Source organism: Thalassophryne amazonica, chromosome 10 (genome assembly GCF_902500255.1).
Source record: "Thalassophryne amazonica chromosome 10, fThaAma1.1, whole genome shotgun sequence".
Lineage (NCBI taxonomy): Eukaryota > Metazoa > Chordata > Actinopteri > Batrachoidiformes > Batrachoididae > Thalassophryne > Thalassophryne amazonica.
The window spans coordinates 24860681-24878576 of NC_047112.1; the positions used below are offsets into that span (position 1 = coordinate 24860681).

Below are 17896 nucleotides of genomic sequence, written 5' to 3' on the forward strand. Positions count from 1 at the left end.
ACCCCCCACCAATATTCAGCTGAAACAGACGAATATAAGGAGAAAATAGTGCATGTACACAGCTTGTAATGCCGATCACATGTGAATGAGACATTGAAAATTAAAGCTTTACAAGCTGAGGAATTTTGGGAATCACTGGTATGTCTAATTACATAAATCTATACAAATGAGCTATGCAGCTGATCTTTTACAACCCATAAAATAAATTTTAAAATATGTTTAAGCTATATTTACACTCACACATGCACACGTCAGAAAAAACAGTATGCTTGAGATTGTTAATTCTGCTAAAATGGTCCTATGTGAAGAGAAGGTGACATCTGTTCCGCTCACAGGGGGCCACAGAGCCTGATGACGTTCGGGGACTGCTAAACAACATTTGTGTTCGGCTGTAACACATACAAGAGACAGGACCTAAAAGGTAATTAACATAATTCATGTTGAAGATATATTAGTTTTATGACAGTTGTAGCTGCTCTAATTTTATGTCTGACTCTAAATATGCAGATTCTAGTGAATCATAGCAAAAGTACTAAGGTGGATCAAGGGTAGGACGTATTGGGGCAGCACCCACACCAAACAAAGAATTTCAGAAGCCCCTGCAAGAAATCAAAATTCTGTTGTCAAACTCACTTTCTCATCGTCCCCCCCCCCCGACTAATCTAGTCCTATAGGGCTCCCACTTTCCATAGCACCCGTGAAGTATTGCTTATATTAGCTGAGCAAATTAACACCGCTCACCACTCTTTGGGGGGGTGGGGGTAGTGGTGGTTAGGCTAGTATACTAGCATGACTAAGAATGCATAATTTACTTATCAAACAACTTTGCCTGGAAACCAGAACCCATTAAAATTAGCAACGACGCAGACGGCAGCATGGTAGCCAAGAGCAAAACATCCCTGGTTCAAGACCCCCCCTGCCCATTCTCCATGTAATATGGAGTTGCATCTGGAAGGGCATCCGTCATAAAACATGCCAAATCAACTGTCACGCCCCAAGGAAAAAGCCAAAAGGACTCACAGAAAGAGTGAGACATCCACAATGAGTGAAGGACATTATAAATTATTGGTTGAAATAAAAAGATTAATAAATTAAATAGTTTTGACTGTGTTGAATGTTTGGTCTCCAAAGTAAAGGCCAAACAAGGTCGATGTATGTTGGATTCTATGACGTGACCCTGTAACATGATAACTAAGCATGACAGATGGCATAAACTATTCCTTTTTAGAACCCTATTAACCCAACCAATAATTTACAACATTTTTTACTGAAATTGGAGATTAACTTTTGACCCCTGTACGTACAAGCTGAAACTGACCTTTGTCACCATTTTTGCTGTTTTTACCCCATAACTCCAGAACATTCAGTCATAGATAGTCCAAACGTCACCTTTTTGGAATCATTATGATCAGACAAATGATGTGGTATAGTTTTTAACATGATTGGAGCATTTTTACATTTTGGCCTCGCTGTAATTCTTCATTAACCCCTACCTGGCTATAACTAAATTTTTGTGTTGGCTATGGTAAACTGAGGCTGGATTCTAAGTGTTGTTCTGTCACCTTAAGTGGTAACAAAAACCCGTTTGGCCCATGGACTATCCACATGAAAATGCTCAAACCACCTGAAAACGCTGCAGTACATATGTTCGGACTGTATGTGATGCTGTAGCACTCCCGCAAAAAATGGAGAAAAAGAAGTGGAGCATACAAATAACCAATGTAAGGAGCTAATCAGTGCAGCAGCAGCAGAAGCTCGATCTTTACAAAGTAACACACAAAGTAAATATAAAGAAGTATTTTAGTCTGACCTGTTGCATCCTTTCAGTCGGATTCATCATCACCACCTGACGAAAACTGTTGTCCACATGGATGACAACGTCTGGAAATACTTCAATCTCTTGTCATGGAAACTGCTTGTGAATAAGCGCAGCATTTTTAAAGAAGGCCCTCTGTGTCCCACATCCAACAAGAAGAAAAAATAACTTATTTTAAAAGCTGAAAGACCTTTCTACAATTATTTATTAGCATCACAGCGCTCCATTTAATTACAATCAGCATGCATGCTTTTGTCTGCTCCCAGTGTTTCACTGTGATTCCTGGTTACTGATCTTGTTTTTTCAGTGTTTGACTTTTCCCTTCAGCCTGCTGTTTTGGATACTGTTTGCCTGTGTTTTATCTCCTTAACTTTGACCTCTGGTCTGTTCCCTGTTGTGCAAACCCTCCCAGACAACTCTGCTCATTTATTGATCTCCTGTGTATGAACTTGGACAGTCTCTGCATTATGACTAAAATGTTAGAAATAAAGCATGAGAACAGAACTGTTCAAAATTCTTAAACATTCTTATGGTTTTATATATATATATATATATATATATATATATATATATATATATATATATATATATATATATATCTCAAGCAGCAACCTCTAGGGCTGAAAAATGAAGCCCACGTGGAAGTGCCAAAATGTGCAGTTCTTTGAATAACCACTTGAGGCTGTCTCCAAAAGCAAGTCAATCCTCCAATAGACCCCCATATTAAAATCCACAACTTTACAGCAGAACTAAATATATTTACAGCCTGCTACATAAAACAGTTTTTGTCTCTATAACTAGTTGTCTCCATTCATGACAATTGTATGGAGGGTGAGGGGGGGTGAAGTTTTAAAATAACTCATCAGTTAAAGCTATTTTAAGCCATAAAGTTATGAATAATTAGGGGTGTAATCATTTTGAGTGGCAGCTAGTGTGTGCCACATCAAGTTTGCCATCCTCTAGGTGCTAGCACCAGCCGCTAGTAGTCAGCTCCAGGATAGCTCCATATCTGAAAATAAACATTAGTTAATTTAGAATATGTGTGCCAAATTCCATGCTTTTATCACAAAATGAACAATTTTTATGTAAACTTTAGCTAAGCTGCACCACTACCTGAACCAAGTTAGCCTCAGCTTGCTTGGTAACTAAACGATAGACAGGTGGGCATGTTTGGGCTTCATTTGTCCTGCTCAGGTCACAGTAGTCTTGGCCAGGCTCCACCCCTTTATTTGTTTATGGGTTGGCTGGGAATTAGGTGGAGTCTGGCATTGATAAGATGGTGACATTTGGAGCAGTCCTATTTTGGCTTCAAACCCGCTCTTCAGAAAACCTATGGGTGATGTCACAGAGATTTTGTCCATATTTCTATATACAGTCTGTGATTAAAAACCTTTCCACTTTATAGGATTTAGACTTTGTAGAACGTATGATTCTACATAAACACCAAGCAGGTGGTGATAACAATGAGGTGATCATCATGCCAGTCTTGCAAATCCACAGGGCAGGTCAGCCAAAATAATTCATTTAGAAATTTGTCATTGTTTTTGCAGCATGTTAGAGTTACAGATTCCTAAGACTTTTGCACAGGACTACTATACATATTGCTTGGCTGGAGGGTGCATAGTGAAGCAGAGCTTGCCTAATGGCACAAGAGGGCAGTGTTTCCCTTCACTGTCACACTGATTTTCATTGCTTCATTGTGCCAACATGGACACGAGATGGCAACGTGTGCCTGGATTTTCTGCCTTCAACGTAGAAGAGACGAGCCACGAAATTCATTTGCAGGTTGTGACATGCCAGATGTGCCACCAAATGAGACATACATTGAGGAAAATAATCTCAAAACTGCACGTATGAGATGCGGACACAGTTCTTTGAACGTCAGTTGGAAATACAAAGGTAGAGTAACTGGCATAATTGTGATCAAAGAGCATCCTTTAACCACAGAGTTAAGTGCATCCCTTAATTACAGCAATATTTGATGCTTAATTATGTATTTTTGCTTGCATATGTTGCAGCAAATTGTTCCAATTAGCCTCTTCTCTGTTCAGTTGCAACCCGGTTACTGATTTATGTTAAGTATTTTTATATAATTTAACTTCCTGCATGACATTTGACAGCTGCAGCAGGTCTATAATCTGGGTGTAAACACAAGGAAGCTTGCACATTAAGAGCAGCACTTATGTAATTAAATTTTTTTTTTAACATTTTCAGCAGAGATTCTCAATTAAACATCAAACAAGCATCCTTTTGATGGTATAAGAACGTCTGTTAAATTTTCACCGACAGTCTGACACTGTGACTTCCCTTTTGAATTTAACTGATAAAATTGGAGGGGAAAAAAGCAAAGATATTTTCTGTCCCAATGCTCAAAAAGGAATGACTGCAAATAGAATCTCATCTTTCTGTCTTTGACAGATCCCAAAAAACACAACATCACCTTCGACATGAAAGCCATTTCTACCTCACCGCCGAACACAGGCATATTAAACAGAGATCACAAAAACATATCAATCAAAGCTGCATGGATATAAATTCTACAAAGGGACAGACAAATCAAGTGGAGGTTAGACTTTAAGACAAGTTCACCAATGCACAGTTAATTCTTGTCTCATTTTCACTTAAATAAAGACAGGGTGAGATAAAGACAATAACACCGTGAGCCACTGTTCTTTAGTGGGACTCAGATACACTTCAGCTTAAACCCTCATGTTTAATTCCAACCTAAGTTAAATCAGCTCTGGGAGCATGTGCTGGTACCAAGTGTTACCACATCCATCACACTATGGACCCACCTGTGTCCTGGATAGCAACCACCCAGGCACACAGTCGACCCATCTCCACCTCGCAAATGTAACCATCTACACCGATCATCCATAACATTGTGACCACTGAGAGGTGAAGTGAATCACATTAATTATCTCCTTACAGTGGCACCTGTCAGTGGGTGGTACAGATATTAGGCAACAAGTTAGCACTTTGTACTGGAAGGACATTATATAGTCATCTCATCCATCCGGGCGTCGATACAGGTTTCAGTCCAGGCGTCAGTCTGTAAAGGTTTCATTTCTGCACAATAAGTAGAGAACACCTCATCTGATTGAAACCATTTCTTTGTTGTGTATTGTAGGAGGCTAGAGGAAGAGTCCTTTTGAAAATGGCTGTTGTCCATTACCAATACGGGAGTTATGGACGCCATCTTGATTTTTGTTTCTGCGCAATAAGTAGAGAACACCTCATCTGATTGAAACAATTTCTTTGTGCATTGTAGGAGGCTAGAGGAAGAGTCCTTTTGAAAATGGCTGTTGTCTGTTACCAACATGGCCGCTACAGATGCCATCTTGATTTTCATTTCTGCGCAATAAGTAGCACCTTGTTTGATTGAAACCATTTCTTGGCAATGTACGGGGGAAGCCACAGGAAGTATCATTTTGAAAATGGGGTCTATACACCATATTGTAAAGTGGCAATCTTTTACTGTACAAGTAGGCATACCATCTTTAAACCACCAGTCTTTACTATAGAAACAATTTCAAGACTTCATTTTCACCTTTATTATAAAACCAGACACAAACTTAGCATATGAGTGGGGGTATATGCCACACTTTGCATTACTCTTATTGTTACTATCCTGTTCATTCTGGGGGTTTTGTGAGTTCTGTTTAGATTTGAATCTTATTTATATATTTCCTTTTTGCTTATTGGATGTTTTGTCTCAGCTGTTGGTGTCTGTCAGGTATCCTCCCTTGTGTGCTTTCACCTCCCTGCTGTGTTGTACACGTTGTCTCCACTCTAACCATATCTGGTGTGTCAAGTTGTTATTCAGCTTGTGTGCTGTGCACGTTGTCGCTGCCCCTAACCACATCTGGTGTGTCAAGTTGTGGTTAGGTCTGTTCTGTCAGTTGTTATTTAAATTCTCCCCAGTCTGTTGCATGTGAAATCTCTTTTGTCTGTCTCCTTCATTTGTGATATAACACCCTGTTGCTTTCTAGTTTTGCAGTATTTGTCACACTCTCTTTTCTGTGATTATGTCTTTGAATTTTTGTGTGAGTCTCTGTGTCTGGTTGTTTGTGGTTATTTCTTTTGTCTCTCAGTTTGATCACCTTGCTGTTTAGGTCTTCATTTAGAATTAGCTTTTATGTTGTACATTCACTAGTCATTTGTGCAGTTCATGCTTCAGTCACCTTTGCTTATGTTAGTTCTTCTCTGTCGCCCTCTTGTGATTTGTTCTTTTATTACTACTTGTTGCAGCCATATTTGATGTCACACGTTTCCAATTACCTGTGATTACCACACCTGTGCATTTATGTGTTTGTGTATTTAAACCACACCCTTGTCCTGTTTGCTTTGTGAGCCCATTGTGGTTTGTTATCTCTCTCCTGTGTTGCCAGTGGTTTCTTCGAGTTGTGAGTATTTGGTTAAGAGTTTTTGGTCCTTCTTGTTTTGTATTTTTGAATGCTTCTGTCACCTTCCTAATTCCCTTTAACCTGAGAGGTTGGAATTGTATTTTTGTTGGACTTGTCACCTCCTTGGTTTTTGTGTTTCACCCACATTTTTTGGATGAATAAATAGTTTTTTTTACTTCACTTTTGAGTCCTCACTGACCTGCATTCTTTGGGGTTCTAGTCAGATTGATTTACACTAGCGTAACACTTATTTTAAGGGAAAGTTCTTTCTCAGATTAGATCAGTAAGATAAGGAGTTGGGCTACTAATATGTAGATCTAGGGTCAATTCCTGATCATGCTTCCTGTCTGTGTTCTTGGACCAGAAACTTTATCTGCATGGTCCCAGTCCATTTATCTGTAAATTGGCACCAGTTTTGGCTGGGGAAATAACCTGTGTCAGAGTGGCGTCCCATTCAGGGGAAGCTAGACTCTCATCCTCTTCACCCTATGGAATCTCAAGCTAGGCACCAAATGGATCTCAGTTTACATAAGACTTGTACTTGCTGTAGGATAAGCTTCTAGATATCGTTCACCTGCAAGATTGACAACCTTCCTCGAGAAGCCCCAACACACCAAGTCCAGTTGCATCTAAATTCGGTACAAGGGCAATACTATGGTCACAACATTACAATGACTGCAAAATCTTGCCAAGTCTCAGCTTACTGTTAACATAGATTGTAACTCTATTACTATAGAATTACTCACAAACAGCAGTTATACTGTACTGACATGGTGGCTGCACACAGCAGATAGTAAAGTGGATGTTACGTTGTTTTCGATGAGGGGAAGCTTAGAAAAACTTTCCCCCCCCAAAAAAATCATCATCAGCCACAAATCATTAACATTAGAATAATTAATAGCAGAGCCCTGGACCACGACATCTGTGGGTACCCACAATAAACCGACAGATAATGTATGAACTTACATTACACAATAACAAAAATATGTATTTCTGTTTATACCATATATGCACAGTGGTTCAGAAATGTTATTATGCTATTATCACTTATTTATATATCATCATTTATAAATTCTTTTTTTTACTTCAATTATAAAATACCTTATTATAGTGTATCGATAAGATTTTAGCGATATCGGTACCATTATCGATTTTGCTTATCGGTCCGATGCCTTATCGATTCCCTTATCAATGCCTCTTGTGAAAAGTAGGCTTTACAGGTTTTCTATGTCAGTGGGTCAAAGAGCTTTTTCTTATCGTGCACCCACTCTGTGGAACAGTCTGTGACCGTGAGGCAGTCGGAGTCATGGACATTTTTAAGTCAAGACTTAAAGCCTATTTTTATTCTCTTTCTTATGAATAGCTTTTAATTTAATCTTTTTTATTCTTTTACTTCTGTTTTTAATTATGAATTTGAATGTTTTTATTTTTTTATGTTGAACTGTTCTGTGTGAGGCGCCTTGAGACGGCTTTTATTGTAATTTGGCACTTTATAAGCTGATTAAATTGAAATTGAACAACAATTTGAGTCTTAAAGTAAATAAATATGAAATTGGTGCCTGGATCCTTAAGCTCTGGATATAATAAACTACATGGTGGATCCTTGATCTCTGGACATATATAGAAATAAACAAAATCTGTAGTTTTTGTTAAAAGCATTTCCTTTCAGACATTATTGGCATGAATGTCTTACCATACATCTGAGCTGAGCTCTTGCAGCTGGCTGTGCTGCACGTCAGGATGTAATTCATAAAGAATGCAGGATGTCTCATTTTGGGAGGAAAAAGACCTTTTAATCGACTGTAGTTTGTCTGTATTACAACGTTTGTAAAGAGGTGGCATTTTATTTAAAGTGGCAATTCGTTTTGAAGTTATTAATTCCGATTGGACTCTGTCTCGGCAGAGAGCCGCACAGCATTTGGAGCTGTGCCAATGGAACAGAGGACGAGTCTCGATTCTTGACTGCAACAAGACAAAAGTCCCAGTTAGTGACTTTAATACACACAAAGTAACTCACGATATTTTAATGGCTTTGAGAGGGGTTAAGAAGCGGACTTGCCGTTTCTGAAAAGCAGCGAATCAAAGAACCGAGCCAGTAGATCAAAGCACTGGTTCACGCTTCACAGTGGTGTCGCGCTGCAGAAACGGTTGATTACAGACCCGCTGCAGGATCTGTAGTCAACGTAGAAAAATTACCATTTTCCCGACAAACACTCAAAAACAACGGCCGCTCTGAAGGACCGATAAGGGAATCGTTAAGTACAAAGGCTATTGATATCGGTGGATCGAATCATTTCTTAATGATACTCGAAAAGAACTGGTTCTCAATACCCAACCCTATTACAGTGATTACAATTATTTTTGTAAACAGTCTAAGGGCAGTCATAGTGACAACTGTATCCTACAGTCAGCAGTTCCAGGGCATCCCACAGTATTTATATAACCTTCCACTTAATAGGAAGTGTCCTTCATGGATGTGAGTGTGACTTCATTTGGAGTGACACTCAGCACTGGAGTGCTACTGGGGAGGACAGGTTGGAAAATGCTGGAGAGACGTGTACATCCACATTTAACATCACAGAATTTCCTGATCAGGAAATTCTGGAGTTGCCAGGGAAACATCACCATAGCACGTGAATGTGATGCAGGAGAATGGCAAACAAATCTCCAAGCTCTGATGCTTTAATGAGGACTTTAAGCGCCACGCCACTTTTGCCCGACAAACTCAATGTGCCGCTCATCATGTGCAGAGATTCAGCAATTCAATCTGATAGGTGTGCTTCCAGTGTGAAGGGGGAAAAGAGAACTAACCAGGAGAATAAATCTTAAATCTCAACCAAAGGTAGAGAGAGTGATAGAGAAGCGGCAGAGAGCAGACAGAGATAATACACCCTGATGGAAAAGATGCAATCTTCGATGAGGCAACAGAAGAAGACACTGTGATCAATGGGGGGTGGGGGGGGGGGTGGGGGGGTGGGGTGTCTTTCTGCCAAAGTTTCTTCACCTCTGACTCTCTGGGAGATGGCAAATTTAATTTGCCTCTCTGAAAATCAGTTTGCTCCCTTGTGATCAACCTAATCCACTAGTCACCGAGTGCATGGAGCTCTCTTTTTAGTTCCTGTGACACATCATATATGACGTCAGTATCATCCATGCCCCCCCCCCCCCCCCCCCCCAAAAAAAATAAAAATTATAAGCAAGGCACACTGTCACAGATATATAGGAAGTGCCCCCGGTCAAAATGCTAAAACCCCGCAGTGCTCAGTGTGGAAAATGTCAATGTTATGTCTAAAAACAGGAATATGGGTGATTCTTAGAGTACGGGCACTTATTATGTCCTTTGATCATATTGTATGAAAAACAGAAAAAAGGGGAAATTTCGCACTTTTACAGTTATCTTTACAATGAAAGTGTGTTAAGAAATTTGTTCTAGTCTAATCTATGATGACTTTTTCACCTTTTTTCAGTGTCATTACATGCAAATATTGCCGTTTTGTGCTTGTCCCACACCCAGACTTTTGATCTTCAATGATAAAAATGAATGGTAAAAAAAACGTTTTTTTTTCTAATGTTTTAAAATATCTCAATGAAATATCAGTAAAATAATCAAAACATAATTGGGGTATTCAATGTCATACAACTGTTGTGATTTTTTTTAAACAAAATGTAGTTGTCCCACACTATTGCCATAATTTCCACCACAACACTGTAATGTCCCTTTAAACAGTTTGTATGAAAGACTGTTTGGGTAGTTTCTATGGAGATAAACAGTGACATCACAGCACATGTATGTAGGTCCAAATCGCAACAAACAGTTGCCCCAAGGCGCTTTATATTGTAAGGCAATGGTGTGGTGGAAATTACATTTACAAGGCCAATAGTGCCCGTAGTTAAAGAATCACCCATATACAGTAGGTGAGACAAATGACAACAAATAACTAGAAGGATGCACTGAGAGCTCATGTCTCGACTGGGGTAACAATGGTCACATGTCTGTTAATTAAGAAGGGCTAACAGTTTATGTCAAGGTTCTTCTAATAAGTGGTAATAAACTGGTTTTGGTGCCATTATAAGTGCTTATATAACGCTTATTAAGAGTATTATGTGTTAAAACATAATAACCATATGCGTTAACACAGTAACTGCATAAGAAACACATTATTAGATTATAAGGCATTACTCTTATTAGGTAGCCACAAAACCCGTGGTTGAACATTAACACATGTATGGTTTCCCAATAAATGCATAACTACTTATGTATCAATCAAAATAAGACAAGAACAAAAAATCAGTAAAGATAAAGACAAAACAACTGGAAGACCAACGAGAAGTCTAGTTGCTGTTGAGGTAACGTTTATTCTTAACATATAGTCGCATTAATGAGCATCTTGGAATATGTATAACGTCTATTACTAATTAACTCTTATGACATGGACCTTAATAAGAAAGTGTTACTAAAGGGAGAGCAAATATGTTTCGCCCCATTAGGCCTTTAGAGATGGCGTAAGGTAAGAATGTAAAATTAAATAAATAAAAAGCATAAAAAAATAAAATTGATTTTGTTATGTACAAATATGCAAAATGGAAAATTTTGAGGCACCACCACAATTTATAGAACTCCGCCCTGACCTAAGGACCATCTGGTCAAAAAATTGACAACTGCATAACCTCAGCCCAACTCTATTGGTTGGTTGGGGGAGGTATAAACAATGGTTGGGGAGGGTTTGGGTCTCCTTAACTAACTGTGCCACCAGTAGGTCAAGTGATACCCAAGGATTCTTTGCAGTAAAGACTTCCCGTTACTGGGTTCAATCACTACTTAGGGTACAGTGTCGCAGACCGAACGGTCCCCCTAAAAATCGGTCCCCCCTGATGACGTGGTTCATGGATTAACACCTTGTTTATGCTTCAAACTGCACACCAGTCATCATCTATCTCAGTGACAGATATCTAAAGCTTTTGTACAACAATCATTTCTATACTCAACAAAAATATAAACGCAACACTTTTGGTTTTACTCCCATTTTGTATGAGATTAACTCAACGATCTAAAACTTTTTCCACATACACAATATCACCATTTCCCTCAAATACTGTTCACAAACCAGTCTAAATCTGTGATAGTGAGCACTTCTCCTTTGCTGAGATAATCCATCCCACCTCACAGGTGTGCCATACCAAGATGCTGATTAGACACCATGATTAGTGCACAGGTGTGCCTCAGACTGTCCACAATAAAAGGCCACTCTGAAAGGTGCAGTTTTATCACACAGCACAATGCCACAGATGTCACTTACTGGGGATTCTAAAAGTACTCAGGATGCCTCAAAGAGCATTCTATTGAAATGGGTCAAACACAAATTGTAATAAAATACTAAGTGATGCATAAAAAGAAAAGTGCATGGATATTTCTCAAATCTAGGACCCTGATGAGTTCATGTTGTACAATTAAACTATGCAAAATATTGTGTACCCACTGTACAGCATCAGTGCCATGGTATGTACAACATTGCACAGAACACTTCTTGACTGCTTATAACACAAAGCTGAATGATACTGTATCTTGCACAGATTACCTGAACACATCACTTTAAAATGGAAAAAGTACATCTGCACTTAGGTAATGAGGCATGTTTGCCAAAAGACATGTGCCACTCATTCACACAAAGGCAGCAAGACTCAATTATTCAGAGGTACTACATTGTTAAATTATATGGGTGTGTGCGCTGTGGTGAGGATGTGATTGGCTAAGAACAGAGTAGATGACTCGTGTATAGGGTTAGAAGTCTTAACCCTGACAGAAGAGTCGGGTAACAAGAACCATGTGTCAGCTTGTCTCTCTTGTGGCTTCTTTTCTTTCTTCTTCTAAAGATAGCACCTTTCAATGAAATCCATCTCCACCTGTCAGTTAACAAGTGCTGGAGGAGAGTGGTTCAAAAGCAATTCATTCCAAGATCACAGATCAAGGACAATGAAGGAGGGAATCAAATCGTCAAATCACTGCTCTGGCAGCTCTTCATGCACTTGAGTGGTGCTTTTTTCCAAACAAGTGCACGATACATGTTCCAGATGAAACCATGAGAGGATTACTGAGTTGACAAAAGGTAAGTGACTGTTGTGTGGGCCGCTGAAGAGGAGGTACTGCTGGCCCACCACCACCAGATGGCGCCCTGCTTGAAGTGCGGGCTTCAAGCAGGAGAGGGCGTTGAGCAACCGGGAGTGACAGCTGTCACTCATCATCAGCACCAGCTGTCACTCATCCACAGTTCATCACCACCACCATAAAGGCCGGACTACAACTCCACCTCCCCGCCGAGAAATCAGCCACTAGAGAGGTAATTTTCTCTGCTGAACTAAAACATTGAGTAATAGTCTGAACTTATTTGCAGCCGTTTTCCTGTGGTGTTGCCTTATCTGAGGGATTGGCATTTGGTGTGATCAGCGACGGCTTCGCTTCACACTCCAACCAGATAAGTGGTTAGACAGGAGCTGCACGAGTGTGTGATTGGAGGTGCTCCCTCCCAAAAGAACACAGACTGTGGGATTACTGAGTGTGCGAACTCACATTCATCAATACTGTTTGTTCTCTGCCAGCAGTACCAGGTCTGACAGCTGGAGACGGTGGCTACCTGGGGATCCAGGACTTGGCGGCTCCGGTGTTCTTCAGATCTGTTGGCGGTGAAGGCCGTGTGGGATCCGGCTCGGTTCAGGACGGACGTTTCCTATCCTCAAGCCTGCCCACACCTCACGCTACATATAATTGTCTGTGGTACCAAAACTGTTTCTGTATTCCGTTGTGCACTTCACAACATTAAATTGTTACTGTTTGGCTTATCCATTGTCCGTAAATTTAACGCCCCCTGTTGTGGGTCTGTGTTCCTACACCTTCACAACAGTGACATCGATTCTAAATATCCAACAATATCTGGTTTCACGATTCTTCTAAAATGAATCTAATTTAGAAGACGTAGAAATCTTGTACAGACCTGGAGGTCGTTTGGTGCAAGTGCTTATCCCCAGACTCCGTAGTGCAGGGGCGTGCATGAAATGCTATGATGGTGCAGGTTTTCCTTGCTGCTAATGACCTCAGCAGGTGATTTCATGGTTGATCAGGATCTAAACTGCATCAAACTGTGAGTGAGACTGTTTACTTTTGTTACAAAATTAACCTTTTGTTCATGCATGCTGTTGACAAGATAACTCAAACATAACAAACACAACGCAATGCTAAAATACCCTCGGCAAGGTCTGTGTCCTAAGAATGCTCCCTGTGAATTTGAAGACCCTGGCAGTAACAGGACTGGACTTATGCTGTTGTCCATATGAGCATAATAATAGGAAACAGAATGTGACCTTTGACCTCTTAAAATAGGTCAAGGTTAACCATCTTTGAACTTGTCCAAGGTCTGTGTCCTAAGAATGTTCCATGAGAATTTGAAGACCCTGGCAGTAATAGAACTGGACTTACGTTGAGCACAGACAGACGGACGGATGGATGCAAGGATTTCGCAACACCGATGACATACTTTGGCCTCGTAAAAATATATAATAAAGGCAAAACACTGGATTAAAGCACAGATAAATCTTCATGCTATGATAGTTGCTCACAGATGTTTATATTTTGATATAAGTAGTCGGTAGCATGGTCCAAGTAGAGGTTCACCCTTTGAGTCTGGTCTGCTTGAGGTTTCTTCATCAAATCATCAGAGGGCGTTTTTCCTTACCACTGTTGCCTGTGTACTTGCTGTGGGGGTTGGTAAGGTTAAGGCCCAGTCACACGGCACTTAACGAAGGGTGATGAAGCCCTGACGAAACCAGAAACCTGGACTTTCGTTGGCATCGTTTAACCTTCGCGCAGCTTCGTTCCTGCAGCTGGAACTTTGTCAGGATTTTTAAACTGTTGAAAATGTTGAACGAAGGGCAACGAAAACCTCAATTCGTCTGTTTCGTTTTGCTGTTCTTGACATTTTTTTAATCGTTTGTGTAGTTTTTGTAACGTTATTGTTTAATTTGACTTCGTTGGAGCAGCTGAATGTTTTCACACAGTGCAGAAGTCAGTTTGTGAGCGCTGAGGCTGCTGCTGCTTCATGTACCGCTGGAAATTAAGGACCAGTCACACGGCACTTAACGAAGGGTGACGAAGCCCTGACAAAACAAGAAATCTGGACTTTCGTTGACTGTCGTTAGCATCGTTTAACCCAGTGATTCTCAACCGGGGTGCTGCGGCACCCTAGGGTGCCGTGGGCAATTATCAAATATCACCATTATCGGGTGTATGTGCTGTAATAGTGTGGCAGATGGTGTAATGCTCTTTTATTCCATTAGATGGCAGCAAAGCGCGCAGTAGTACTGAGCCGTGTGCCAACAAGGAGGCGTGATCGCCATTTTAATTCAGGGCAAGTTAGTGATTTGTGTGCATAGAAGTTCACTTAGTCTCATCAAGAAACAGGTGGAATATGCCGGAAAGCTGCGCATGTTGGCAAAGTCACAAATGGAGGAACAAGTGAGACAATATTTCCTTACATAAGTAAGTGGTTTTGGTTATTGTTGTCACTTTGTCCGTGATATTTGGATGATAAACAGCTGTATGTCTCCTGCCGTACCTGTGTCGCCCGATGACACGGATCATTATTTTCACTTATGTCTAGTTGATATTTTCCACTGCTAGACCAATGTCTAGTTAAAATTCTTGTCGTTAGGGACTAAAAATTGTTGGACAAGACTGGGGAGTTTTTTTTTTTTTTTTTGCACCTTAAAATAATGAGATTAATGACCCGCGCTGTGCTGCCACACACAGAGATGTGCACGCACACACCACTGACTTCATGAATGAAACTCGGTCAATAAAGGATAATTGAACACAGCAGCAGTTCAGCCGAGCAGCGTAGCTTAACAGCACAGATCTGTGTAACCTTCAACACTAATATTTGAGAATGTGTGTGTGTCAGAGTAAGTTTAATACTTTCCTGACATAATTTAATGTAATTTAATTTTACTGGCTCGATATCCAGGCCAAAATGGCATTTTAACACGTATTTTGCGAGCATTTTTCTGAGTGTGTTCAGTCGCGAATCTCCATTGAAAATGCATTAACATCCGGGTACTTCGTCAATATTTTGCCCGGTTAGGAGACGTCATGTCGCTGTCCATGAAGGGACCTTTTCGTTTAGTGTGCAGCATTGGGACTGCGCTCTCTAGTTCTTATATACAGCTCCATGACTACAGTATACTATGTTAGTCATATCTGTACCGCACGTGTTGCTAACGTGCTAAGGCACCGTGTAGAGACAGTCGAGTTAGTGGTGCGTGACACATGACAGTGGTGTGCCGCAGGATTTTGTAAATATAAAAAGGGTGCCGCGGCTCAAAAGATTGAAAATCACTGGGTTAACCTTCGCGCAGCCTCGTTCCTGCAGCTGGAGCTTTGTCAGGATTTTTAAACTGTTGAAAAATTTGAACGAAGGGCAACGAAAACCTCAATTCGTCTGTGTCTCGTTTTGCTGTCCTTGATGTTTTTTAATCGTTTGTTTAGTTTTTGTAACGTTATTGTTTAATTTGACTTCGTTGGAGCAGCTGAACGTTTTCACACAGTGCAGAAGCCGGTTTGTGAGCACTGAGGCTGCTGCTACTTCATGTATCGTTGGAAATTACAGGACAAACTCAGCCTGCTTGCTTGGATTTTTTTTCTGTGTGTGTGGGGGGGGGCAGCTTACATAGGCCAGAATCTTTTGTGTGGATATAATTAATTATTTTGCAACAAGCCACTGTTGAATTTGAAACAACATAAAAGTTGTGTAATTTCCGACGGTACTTGAATGCAGCATCAGCGGCAGCAGGAGCTGCTGAGTGCACGTATTATTTTGTATTAAATCTAACAATATGAGTGTAGGAATGACAATCCAGTCCTTCTGTACATGTGGCAACGCGTAGATGAATTAAAATGATATAAAGAGCTGTTCTGGTAGGAAGAATTCACGTTGTGGATCAGTGATCAGCTGGTGGAAATAACCACACGTGAGTCAATGCGCGCGTTCACACGCACTTATTAATTTACTGCTCTGATATATTCAATCATCTTTACACTTATATTTATTCTCCCTTTTGACAGTTTTCTGTTATAAATCAATATATATGGCTTAGAACATAATACTGTGATACAGCAGTGACCACAGCACACTTTTTTCTTTTTTTTTAAATTGGAGGAAGACGGAGCACGCAGAGTGTCGACAGACAGTGTGGATTCTGATAATGATGGAGATGATCCCTCTTTTGTTCTGGATGAGGAGCAGGTGGTCCACCAACGTGCGCACAGATCTCCACAGATTCTGTTGGCAGTTTCTCCAGGACCCAGCGCCAAGTCCTGGAACGCAGAGAAGCAGACACACACTGCTCCAGCTGTGGCTCCAGGCGTGTTTCGTTAAAGCGTCGAGATCATTAACTGCGGTTTTTTTAAGTTGCGCTCTTGCTTCGCAGGCTGTTCGGTGATAAAAGCTCTTTCGTCCAACTGTTCTCAACGAATTGTGACTTAACTTTTTCCCTTCGTTCAGGAATCATCGTGTGAAATGAAAATAAATTGAAAAATATAAGTACCAGAATGGATTATCAGTTCTTCGACTGAATTGACCTTCCAGTGCAAACATCCCACCGTAATCTCAAATTTTCACTCGACATCAGTACACAGTAAAATGTTTACATCAACATTTTTTAAATTGACCAATACAGCGATATCTTTCACTTCTCATGCTTCCACAATGCTCCCTTCATAGCACTCTCAGAGCCACAACATCCATTTTCATCTCGCTGCATGTGACTGGACCTTCATGTCCAATTTCTCGGAGCAGCACACAAGGTATCACACGACCAGGACAACAGCAGGAGCTTAAGCCTTTACCAAGACAATTAATCCACACTTTTCGGAACAGCAGCTATCTCAGAGCTATGCATAAAAAACAAAAATATAAATAAGAAATAATAAAAATAGTACGAACTGAAGAGCTTTCAGCCGACCGTAACAACAAAAGGTGTTTTTCCACCTTGTACCTGTTTTGTTAGGCCTCCCTTTTATGTAAAAGGATGTGAAACCGCTGAGTGACAAGTGACTGACTTGGAAAGTTTTGATTTATGGCTTTGTGTGGTTGATTATTATGTGCCCTGAGGTCTGGTATTTTATTCTCCAGTGAATGGAAACAGGCTCAACAACTGAAGAAATGTGGTCTTAAAGGTTAGAGAAGCATCCTGGTGAGCAAAGGGTTGTGCGTTTAATCTCACAAATTGACCAAAGGTGAAAGAACAGCACTGATGGCAAGTAATCTTTGTCAGCAGGGTAGCTGTAGCACACTGTGATGTTATACGGCAGGTTCACAAAGACATCAAAGGAAATCTGACAGGCAGATCCAGATCACCACAAAAATCTATACCCCCTATAGTTTAGACCCAAATGTTACAATGCTGCGAGTTTCACTTGGTTTGGTTTGTTCACCCATGATATTTCAAAACAAAAGCCAAATGTAAGTACAGTTTATATTTATAACAAGAATACTATAACTGACAATCTAAAATACTGAACACGACAACAGTCTACCCATTTGTCTGAAGTACTGTTTATTTTCTAGAATATACGTCATAGAGGCAACTCTCGGCACCTGCTAAACTGACATGCTAATTATCTATATAT

General features: G+C 40.3%; 1 protein-coding gene across 2 annotated transcripts in view; it reads right to left on the minus strand.

Moving 5' to 3' along the window:
* The window catches only part of pde4ba (phosphodiesterase 4B, cAMP-specific a), a 463830-nt gene that overhangs the window by 211884 nt on the left and 234050 nt on the right, over positions 1-17896 (minus strand). The gene's annotated exons all lie outside the window — the stretch shown is intronic.